Below are 10,920 nucleotides of genomic sequence, written 5' to 3' on the forward strand. Positions count from 1 at the left end.
ACCACATTAAGCAGACGTGGGCCACTATATTACCACATTAAGCAGACGTGGGCCCCTATTATGACCACATTAAGCAGACGTGGGCCACTAATATAACCACATTAAGCAGACGTGGGCCACTAATATTACCGCATTAAGCAGACGTGGGCCACTATTATGACCACATTAAGCAGACGTGGGCCCCTATTATTACCACATTAAGCAGACGTGGGCCACTATATTACCACATTAAGCAGACGTGGGGCACTATATTACCACATTAAGCAGACATGGGCCACTATATTACCACATTAAGCAGACGTGGGCCACTAATATTACCATCACCATGCAGCCATCTCTGGAGTGCAGGTAGACCGGAATTGGTGGTAAAGTTGCTGCAGATCACCAGGACATAATAAACCATAAAAAAGTTACAATTGTTTATGACTCACAAGGTATAACGCTGACTAAACCCATCCAATCAGAGGTTACGGTGATAACGTGTGTAGATTTCAGAGGAAATTCAATATTACGAGGATTCCTAGGTGGGAGGAGGGGACGTGCCTCTGATAATTCACATGTTATCTTGGCACCGATTGTCCGTCTGCCACCCGCTATGTCGCAATCCTGTCTAGCGAGATTCAAAAACTTCCTTGAATCAGTTCCCTTTTGTTAACTCGGCACGGGAAGCGAAAGATCCTAGATACACAAAGGAGAAAAATCCCGAATGTGAAGTAAAAAAGAGGAAACACCTTGGAGTGGGATGATTGGGACACCAAATGGAACAAAGGAAGACCAACGTGGTTGGAGCCAAGAAGAGTGAAGTGGGTGGACCACCAATGGCCAAAGCAGATGGGGACAACGACCCCGGACACTTGTGAGACCCAGAACAATGACCCCCGGACACTTGTGGGTCCCAGAATAACGACCCCGGACACTTGTGGGTCCCAGAATAACGACCCCCGGACACTTGTGGGTCCCAGAATAACGACCCCGGACACTTGTGGGTCCCAGAATAACGACCCCAGACACTTGTGGGTCCCAGAACAATGACCCCGGACACTTGTGAGACCCAGAACAATGACCCCCGGACACTTGTGGGTCCCAGAATAACGACCCCCGGACACTGGGGGGTCCCAGAACAACGACCCCCGGACACTTGTGGGACCCAGAATAACGACCCCCGGACACTTGTGGGTCCCAGAATAACGACCCCCAGACACTTGTGGGTCCCAGAATAACGACCCCCAGACACTTGTGGGTCCCAGAATAACGACCCCCAGACACTTGTGGGACCAAGAACAATGACCCAATAGACCGGCACAGGTGTGCAGAGCAATCCATGAAATGTTTGGGGGTCCTGCATGTCACTCACCGTTGTGGGGTTCCGCGGTTCCCGATCCCTTGCAGTGTGCTCTGGCTGTTGTTGTCACCGAGGACTGGCAGGAATGAGGAAGACAATTCACAATGCTCATAGCAAGTTACAACAGCTCAGCCCCTCCAGCACTGCCTGCCACTTCTTAAAGGGCCAGCACAGCCACCACAGGGCACCAAACCAGAGCCATCCCTAGGGGGAGACGCTGAGACTGTCAGGTAGAAGACATTCTGATACTTGTAGTCCACCAGGGGGCTAGCACTGAACATGGACTCTGCATTCTGTGACTTGTAGTTCATCATCAATGATCTGCGGTGACCTTTTATCGATGTATAACCCTTTAAGTGGATCACACATTTGGCGTTTCGGGTGACCACTTGCCCCTGATCTGGTGGCCAACCTTCTTTGTGTATGATTGGCCAAACTGGAATGCTTCCCGCGCCCTGACCGATGTCGTTGCTTTCAATCATCTTTCACCCAGAAACGATTCCCATCCTCACAATTGTACAACGACCAATCAGACGAGACTTTTCAAGGTTGCTTTGGGACGATTGTAGGTGTGTGACCTACATCTGACCGCCGGGCTCCCCAGAAATCAGCGACCGACAGGCGCTCGTTGGTAAGAAATCGTGACACCGATGTACAAAAAATAAAAAAGATTGGAGAATAAAACAATGGCGCGCCCCCTTCTCACCTGTCCTTACCTGTACCGTGCTGCCGGAAGAATAACGCAGATCCCCAATGAAGGGTCGCTGTACGCTGTCTCCCCCTGACTCACCAGCCACACACAGGAAGAGATCCAGCAGATCGGAGAGTGAAACCAATCAGTGACGGGGACGCCTCGCCCTGATCAGCAGGTAAGACCTCAAACAAGGGCGGACACACCCACTGCCCCTCCCCCAGACATACCTATTCAAATCAATACTGTGACATCACAGCCCTTGGCCCCGCCTAGAAAATCCCAAACAATGGTAAACAGTGCCACCTGATTGGTGACGGTAAACGCCACGACGCAGTGTAAACAGGAGCGCTTGGATTGGTGATCGCCCATGGGTCACCGATTTGTGTCCGATCAGAAGTATTGATAGTTTATGGCGCCGTGGCCGGCCTATCCTGTCCCTTCTTGACGAACGCTTACCGTAAATCCGTAAGCGACCAATTGCTGGACTGGCGGCTGCCCTGCCCTCTAAAGGGTTAATAGAAACTCCATCCAGGCCAGCTGCTTACTAATCCCATAAGTGTGCGATACCGATTGGTGAATGTGTCAGGTGAATGTGTCAGGTAATTGCGTCCACGTGCCGGGTGAATGAGCCGGTGACAAGTTCAGGAGGGCAGACAAGGAAGTGGTAGAACCGGTCGGGCTGATCGTTATGAGATTTGCTGGCTTTGGGTGAATAAACGTTATTGTGAGAGGAAAAACGATAGATCGGATCGCCATTTCCGAACGTTTGGCCAATAGCGGCTTTGTATTGGGCCATCAGGATAGAGAGCTGACATACACCATGGTAGAGTACAAAGCCCCCCATGGGCACATAGAGCGTCCCCATCCTCCGCTTGTTTTTGGACTCCAGCTGTGAGCCAATGATCACCTGCAGAGAGGCGAAACTACAGCACAGGAATGGCAGCCATTGGCTGTTCCCGACCCCCATAGGTTCTACACCAATCAGCTGACAGAGCCTCAAATGTTTTTTTTTTTATTACAAGCTTCAATTTTCAAATCTAAATTGAAACAATGTAAAAATATAAGAGGATCCCAGCACTTCCTGTTATAAGGTGACAACACTTTGTCCCCATCTCCCAATCGTGCTCCAGTGTTGTCACCCAGTCACATGGCCTTCTGATGGGGACTACAAGTGGCCGTTATTCCCAGCGTTGTCACCATTAGGAATCCTGGCCTGAGAAAATGCCATGCGACCATTGGTGGAGTAATGAAGACAGAAGTGGCTGCAAAGAGGCTGCAGGAGATCAGCAGCCATGAGATGCTACAAGCAGAATGAAAATTTAGATATGGTGGGTGATGAATATCTCACATCTGTGGGCGGAATCCACGTCAGACTGACACGAGAGCCCAGCGGCCCCCCTGCCGTGTCCTTCATTTCATAATACCAGAGGGCTCTCCGCAGATAAAAGGACCCCATTGTCTCCCCCTTGGGACTGCGCCATCCCTGGACGACTGGGGGGGGTATAATCCCCGGAATGTTCTTTGTACACAGCGCTCTCTGTGTCACTCGCACGAGAAAAGAAAAATAAGGACAGAACTGGCAGGTAGTGCTGAGCCCAAGAGCTGGCACTCAGCAGAGGAAGCCCCGCCTACAGCCAATCTAATGCTCCGCCTACAGCCGCTCCTAAATATTACATAAAATGTTACCATAAAAGGAAATGTCACCTGATCACCCACAGCCAATGTGGCCAAAGCAGATCATGTGACTACGTCCCAGGAAAAAATGGGACGCCGCATTATTTTCAGGGTCTTCCAGGCGGGCATAGTTTTAGTGGGGCCCCAAATGCTCAGCTCCCAAAAAATTGTGGCAGTTAGGGCCCGGGGCCACTGGCCGGGCAAACTATGGAATGCAGCACCCCACAAATGACAGAATCAGCTCTGGCAAAGCATTAAGGGCTGCACAGGAAGTGCCAATTGCCCCATCAGATAATTAGAGGATGGGGACTTCCTGTTCTCTGCTCCTTCAAGTAATGGAAACATTGTAAAACCTTTCATCACAGGATACAGAAATGTGAGCAGTGACAGTCTCGTATTTCAGAAAAGCCTCATCATTTATCTTTATGAAACACTCAGTGACTTTGTCTAGGCTGAGATGATGTCATCAATCTGCTGCAGGCCGGAGGGAGAATTTCCTCAGTCTCCTTTCCCCCACGGATCAGCAGATTGGTGGCCATACCTGAGCAGAATGAGATGCAGGTTGCAGCTCAGGGCACCCTGTGGGCTGTGACCTGGGGATTACATGGCAACCGTTGCTATGGGACCCAAAGCCAAGGGCCATAGAGACTTACCTGTTCCTGTATGTAGGTGTCCTCCCCGGTGTCTCCACGTCTGTCAGATGATCAACTCAGAACCTTCCACCTCAGCCATCCAATCCCAGGTCATGTGGACGGTCACCTGATCAGTGCAGAGCTCCGCAAGGGAGGGGCCAGGCTGTCTGTAACTACAGGCCAGGTTGTTGCTAAGGTGAGAGATGGGAGTGATGAGAGGTTGCCATGGAGGATATTTTGTTTTTTCTAATGTAGTTTAGGGGTGAAGCTTTGCCATGGGGTCCCCTCCCCCCTGTGACACGAAGAGCTGACAATCCAATGCTGCTCACAGTCTGTTATCATTGCTGGGGGTGACAACCCTCTGTCCCTGTCCCCTAATTGTGTCCTGCATTGTCACCCTGTCACATGGGTTTCCATTGGAGACTACAAGTGGCCCTTACCCAGCTACAGTCTTGTCACCATGAGAAGTCTGATCCCAAGAGACCCCATGACATCCTATAGACAGGAAGTGGCTGCCAAGAGTCTGCAGGAGATCAGCAGCGCCATATATGAAGTATTAAAAAGGAAGCCGGGCCCGCCTATGTAATAAGCAGATATAGAGCCCCCGGTGACCCCAAATTCGGGCTAAATGACACGTGAATAGAACACCCAATGATTTGATCACAGCTCAGAACTCACATAGATAGCTTCCCCCCTTCCCCCACCCTGAGGGTCTCACAAATTCCTCATTTAGGGGCCCAATGTAAAGAATTTCACAATGAGCGGATCCAACTTCCTCCTCCCTGATTGAATCTTCCTAATTAGCGGAGAGCCGGATGCTTATTATTGGCCCTGAGTGCCTCCATCAACTGCCAGTAATGGACAGGAAGTGCAGCATGCGCCCAGCTATTAGTTCCCACATAAAAACATTGTCCATCCAGATTTACACAGCTCTGTCACACAGCACAGCCCTGTCTGGTCGTAACATTTACAGGTCATATTCCTCCCCCAGCCCATGATTAAGACAGTGAAGGGGAAGACTGATGAGTTCATCTCTCTGCTCTCTCCTCTGGTCAGCACATGGGGGGCATTAAAGAGAACCCATTATTTTGCCCCCAATCAGATCTGACGGGGTCATAAGGGACAGCCAATAAAATCGCACACTAGTTATTTGTGTCTATAACAATGCCCCACCCCCTGGCCTGTCTGCCCCGCCCCCAAAGATCAGACATTTCGAACGCTGCAGGTGATGCGCAGGCACAGGAAGTCGCATGTGGTGAGCGCTGGTGGTTGCTGCACTGCGAATACCAAGGGGGGGGGGAGCATTGTGGGGGGAAGTGCAAAACCTCTGTTCCCTTTTTGTCACTTTGAGGGTCACTCGCAGCCAATAAGGAGTTTCGGAATTAAATATTTGAAGGTAAAAATAAATTCTGAGAAGTGGAGGCGGGGGAGGGGAGGAGGGGGGTTCTGTCTTTGCCAACTGCACATTCTTACCCGCTTCTGCTTTGCAGGTACAGAGACGGGGCATGGAGGGGCCACATACTGCACTGCACGTCTGCATCTCCATGGATGACGAATCTCTGATATCACTTGTTATAAGGTGACAACGCTCTATGCCTATCACCCAATTCTGCTCCTGTGTTGTCACTGTCAGGATACCGGCCCTTATAATACACAGAGCAAAGCAACTGTCAGGTGAGCCAATCACAGGAGCAGGAAGTAAGATTTTATACATTTATATGGATATCTCATGACAGGTCCACTTTATTCCCTCTATCCCAGCATGAAAGAATCCAACAACAAGATCTTCATACAGGAAAAATCGATTATAGGGAACGGTCATGTGACAATAGGGAAGACCATGTGACCTAGTGCCGCCGCAGAGACCATGTGACCCAGTGCCACCCCAGAGATTATGTGACCCAGACCCGTTAATCGCCTTATTGGGCAGGAAATCCTCGCCGCTCATTTCATCCATTTGTGTTTCCACGCCGGATTCCTCAGTACCGGCCACATCAAAAACATGAGATCAAAGAGGAACGTACGGCATGCCAAAACGATCACCTGGGGGGAGGTTAAAACTTCCTTTGGCCGGACATTAAATACACAGCACGAAACCGGCGGATTTACTAAAAGATGACAAAGAACGACGATGAGCCAATGGTATTTCATTAAAGAGGACCTGTCATCAGATAGAACATGTCAGGGTGACACCTACAGGCTGTGACAGAAATAGCCAACAGTGGGCCCCTGTACAGAACTGACATGGGGCCCTTGAGGAAGGTCTGGGCCCCTGTACAGATGCTCACTTTACACCTCCTGATGTCGCCCCTGCTTCCAGGTGTTTCTGTCCTCTCACAGAGATCACATGACCCCCCCTGACAATACCGGTAATGGCCAGCACCATCTTTGTTCAGGCATCACCTGGGGTCACCTGGAATATATCAGAGAATTTATAACGGGATATTAAACCACCAAACATGTTCAGCAAGGGGGGGGGGGGGGTGCTGTGAGCAGCGTGCGTCCTTGGTGTAAGGACCAAAGGAAGGCCATTGAGTGAATGTTTGTATGAAACTGAAATTCAGCCCCCCCTTTCCTGTGTCTTGATCAGTGAATGATCCCACTTCCTCTATCTTATCTTCATCTCACACAAGGACAGGTCCTCTTTAATCATGTGTCTGTGCCAGGCGTGTGATCAGGGTGAGTGGTGCTGAGGTTCAGGGCGATATTTGGTTCGGGCCACATGCAGCACCACATGACCGCTGAACGATTGGCAGGTTAAAATGACCAATGATAGCCTTGGGAATCCCAGATGTGACCAAATATGGTCAATGACCAGGTGTCACATGACTGTCATCCTTGTCCAGGTGGTGATCCTGCATGATGTCTGAATAAACATGGTGCTGTCCTTGCCATGGGGAAGTCATGTGACCTCTGTGATCAGTAATCAATACCTGGAGCTGATACATCATGGAACATGAGAAGAGATCCCTGATGACAGGTCCACTTTAACCGTATCATGTGGCATTTGTGGCACCCTAAACATTCTGCTGACATTTATAGAGGATGAAACACAGAGGGGTGAATGAGAGTAAAGGGTGAATCTTTTCCGTGTTATAAATTGGCTGAGCTCAGACATCGTGACTAATAATCGGACGCTTTGCGTTTTCATGCAAGTTCCGGGGCAATCGCAAATCTGCCAGTGAGACCACAGAAAGGTAATAATAGATGATTTGTGGAACCAAAAACTCTGAAGGGCCACAATGACTCAGAGACCCAACAAGAGGAATATGACAAGAAAAAAAGTGTTACAGGAAAAAACATAAAAACAAAATGTGTAAAATATTACAGAGAGGAGAGGAGAGGAGAGGGGAGAGAAGAAAAAAGGAGAGAAAGAGAGAGGAGAGATGAAAAGAAGAAAGGAGACAGAAAGAGAGAGAAGAGAAACACAGAGGGGGAGAGACAGAGAGAGGAGAGAAGAAAGAAAGGGGGGGGGGGGGTAATATTAGAAGGGATTATGGTCCTCTAGCCCCCAAACATCTGTTTTGGGTGACTCCGCAGCACCGCCAGCCAGATTGGCAGATGCTTCTTTTATCTGAGGCTGCCGACGGGTGAAAAAGTCATAATGTGCCAAGCCCGCCATGCCAACCTAATGCTGCCCAATCCACAGCAAATTCCGACCACATTCATCCTGCATTGGGTGGCAAAATGGACACGGAGCAAAGTGATTGGCTGGATGGAACTGCTAGGATAATGGAGAGTAGTATGGCAGCCGAAGAGGGTGGAGCCTGAGAAAGACCTACAAGAGCCAATCAGAGGTAAGGAAGGAGATGGGGGCCCAAGACAATGATGGTGATGAATATATTGGGGTAATTATAGTAATTGGGAAAGATTTCCAAATGGGTTGAGCCACTTTTCCCCATACATTTAGCAGAGTCCAGGGCCTCCAGAAAAAAGCCAATAATGGCTGACCCTCCTGAAAAGATCAGCAACTGACGTACATCTAAGGGTCCAACAGGGGGATCGTGAAACGTTTTGGCCACCCTGAAGTTCTACAAATGATTCATGATTTACATATAGACATTTAATACAGTATTCACCCATGGCACAGGATTCACAGAGCACCATGGGATAGCTAGGCACAGCCAGAGCTGCCTACTTTCAGATGTCTCTCTCTAACTGAAACACCAAATAGCACCAAATAACATATACCTAAATCCCCAGGAGATAACAGATCTACACCCCCAACACTCCACAGGTTAAACATTTCCATCCAGAATAGAAGTTTCCCTTTATTTACCCCCCCCTCCGACATGATTCCTGCTCTCATTGGCCAATCCTCTGGTGCTGCTTCTGTTTGGTCCCTGTCAATCTGACGTCATTACATTCAATGCAGGAGCTGCAGTCCTGCATTGTAATTGAAGAGTGCAGAGGACCCGTAAGGAAGAGGAGAGCGCCATCTACTGGTGGGGGGAGATAGTTATTGTGAGTTCCAGTTCGAGCAATTACATCTCATCCCCAAATACTAACAACTCCCCCGTGGCCTGAAAAAAGTATTGGCAGAAGGGCCGGATCACAGAGGAAATAATCACTTCTGAATTAGAAGAATATAGGAATCCGCCAAATGCCCCCTCACCCGGTGCAGGAAGGGTAACGCCCCCTAGTGTCACTCCAATATAACCTGGACCGGTACCCAGGCAATGCTGGCCAATCACAGAATCCAATGTGACTCCAAAATATCAGGTGATGGAAAGTTACCCCTGCTGTGCCCATTAGGAGGGGCTCCCACCACCCCCAACTTTACTTGGCTTTAATTGGTGGCTGTGTCACCTCTCCAGCCAATGCCGGTCCCTCTGTTTTTCACCAATCACCTTCCTTTCCTTCAGTTGGCCAATTTCCCACCCAACCCAACCAATGGGAAGGGTGGAAAGAAAACTAACGACAATATTCGGTGTATCCACCAATCAGATTCAACTTTTCGGTGACATTCTAATTACCGGTGGTGAATTCTCCCCGCCCCCCTAATTGCCCCCTTCATGGGGAGTAATGAGCGGTTTCCCCGTGACCCGGAATCATCCGGATAAATATCTGTCACTGCCCTCCCCCGAGGAACACCGTCATCTGTCCCTACCCCCCATAGACGGCGCCAGACCGATGCCACAAATACCCTTCATACATGCCAGCTGTACCACACTACGGTATATGTCAGCAATATCGATATTAAAAATAAAGACGTTAGGGATGAATTATAAATCAGTGAATGTGACGTTCAGCAAACCTTCTCTGCAGGTGAATCCTCCAGTTGGATGTGGCTGAGATTAATTCACCTGCAGGGGGGGGTATATTTTGTATATTTTATGACTCCCCCTCTGATTGGATGATAACAATGTCTGCAGGTTGATGCTGATTCTTCGGGTTGGATCACCTGGGCCTCTAATCAGTTCCAACCAATCAGCTTCAGCCTGTCCAGGGCTGTGGTCAGTGATTGGTGCGCCTCAGGTGGCTTCCATCTGCACTGTTCTGGCAGCTACAGAATGCTGGATCTCTGTTACCTGGAGGAGCCCTCTGATTGGATGATCACTGGTAAGTGAGATGACTTTTCTTTATTTTTCCTCTCTCCCCTCTCCTTTCCCCCAATTGGATGAGTGGTGAATCCCAGGTCCAGGTGAATGTGCCCGGATTACACCTGTACTCGGCCTACCGGCAATGGGAATGGACAGCCTATGACCATTCACATCCTTAGGGGCCCCTGACAGCACCACAACCTAATTGTAACAACTGACAAAATTCAATGAAGGGTGACTACAACTCCCAGGAGGCTCTGCGGCAGGAAATGCTGGGAAGTGTAGTCCCCTCCGCACCTGACTAGAATAAAATCCAACATACAATGAAAGGTGGAGAAAGCATTTGGGTGCCACCTGGTGGATGAACTGTGTCACTGCACCTGGGTCTACCTGTCCAGATAGCAGAGTCCAATGGAATCCCATCATCCAATGAGACCAATGGCGGCTCTGAGCAGCGAAGGATTCTGGGAAGGTGGAGTGGCTGTGATACCCCACCATGGGATGACGGTACGGTGAATGACGCCCCTACATACAGGCCGCTATCACTAACCTCTAAATATAATAATGCCGGTTCCCTGGCTGTCATGCTGGTCCACTGGCTTCTGTATAATTTACTCCAAGCCAACTAGCTGCGTGTTGGTGAATCCAATAACTGAAGCCAAGGAAACCTAAAATGCAGATAGCCTGGCTATTAGGCTCATCCTGGGGCCATTGCCAATCCCTGAAAATGCTGTTTCCCTGGCTGCCATGCTGATCCTCCGACTTCAGTTCCAAAGACAATTCATATGGGGGCACCCCGTTCACCCCAGCTCCATCCCTGTACACCTCGGGGGTGTTACTGCTCCTGATTTGCATATAGCAGGAAGTGGGCGGGGTTTGGTGTGTCCAATAGGTGGCCTGGTTCTAAAAGTTGCCACTACTGGGGGCCTTTCGGCCCTTTATTTTTGGCACCCATTTCAGTGACTTATTTTTGGGGCCCTTGTTTTCCCCTCATTTTGGCCCCCTTCCAGTCCCGGATTTGCTTGCTTTTCTTAT

The 10,920-nt window shown here is 49.6% G+C and overlaps 1 protein-coding gene across 4 annotated transcripts in view; it reads right to left on the bottom strand.

The window, feature by feature from the left end:
* LOC140341946 (semaphorin-4A-like) overlaps positions 1-10,920 on the bottom strand; it is a gene marked incomplete at its 3' end in the record, with an annotated part of 14,083 nt that overhangs the window by 2,188 nt on the left and 975 nt on the right. Inside the window, 1 exon segment of one of the 4 annotated variants that reach the window (XM_072427910.1) lies at positions 2,049-2,945. 4 annotated transcript variants of the gene reach the window in all.

This window comes from Pyxicephalus adspersus, chromosome 12 (genome assembly GCF_032062135.1).
Source record: "Pyxicephalus adspersus chromosome 12, UCB_Pads_2.0, whole genome shotgun sequence".
Taxonomy (NCBI): Eukaryota; Metazoa; Chordata; class Amphibia; order Anura; family Pyxicephalidae; genus Pyxicephalus; species Pyxicephalus adspersus.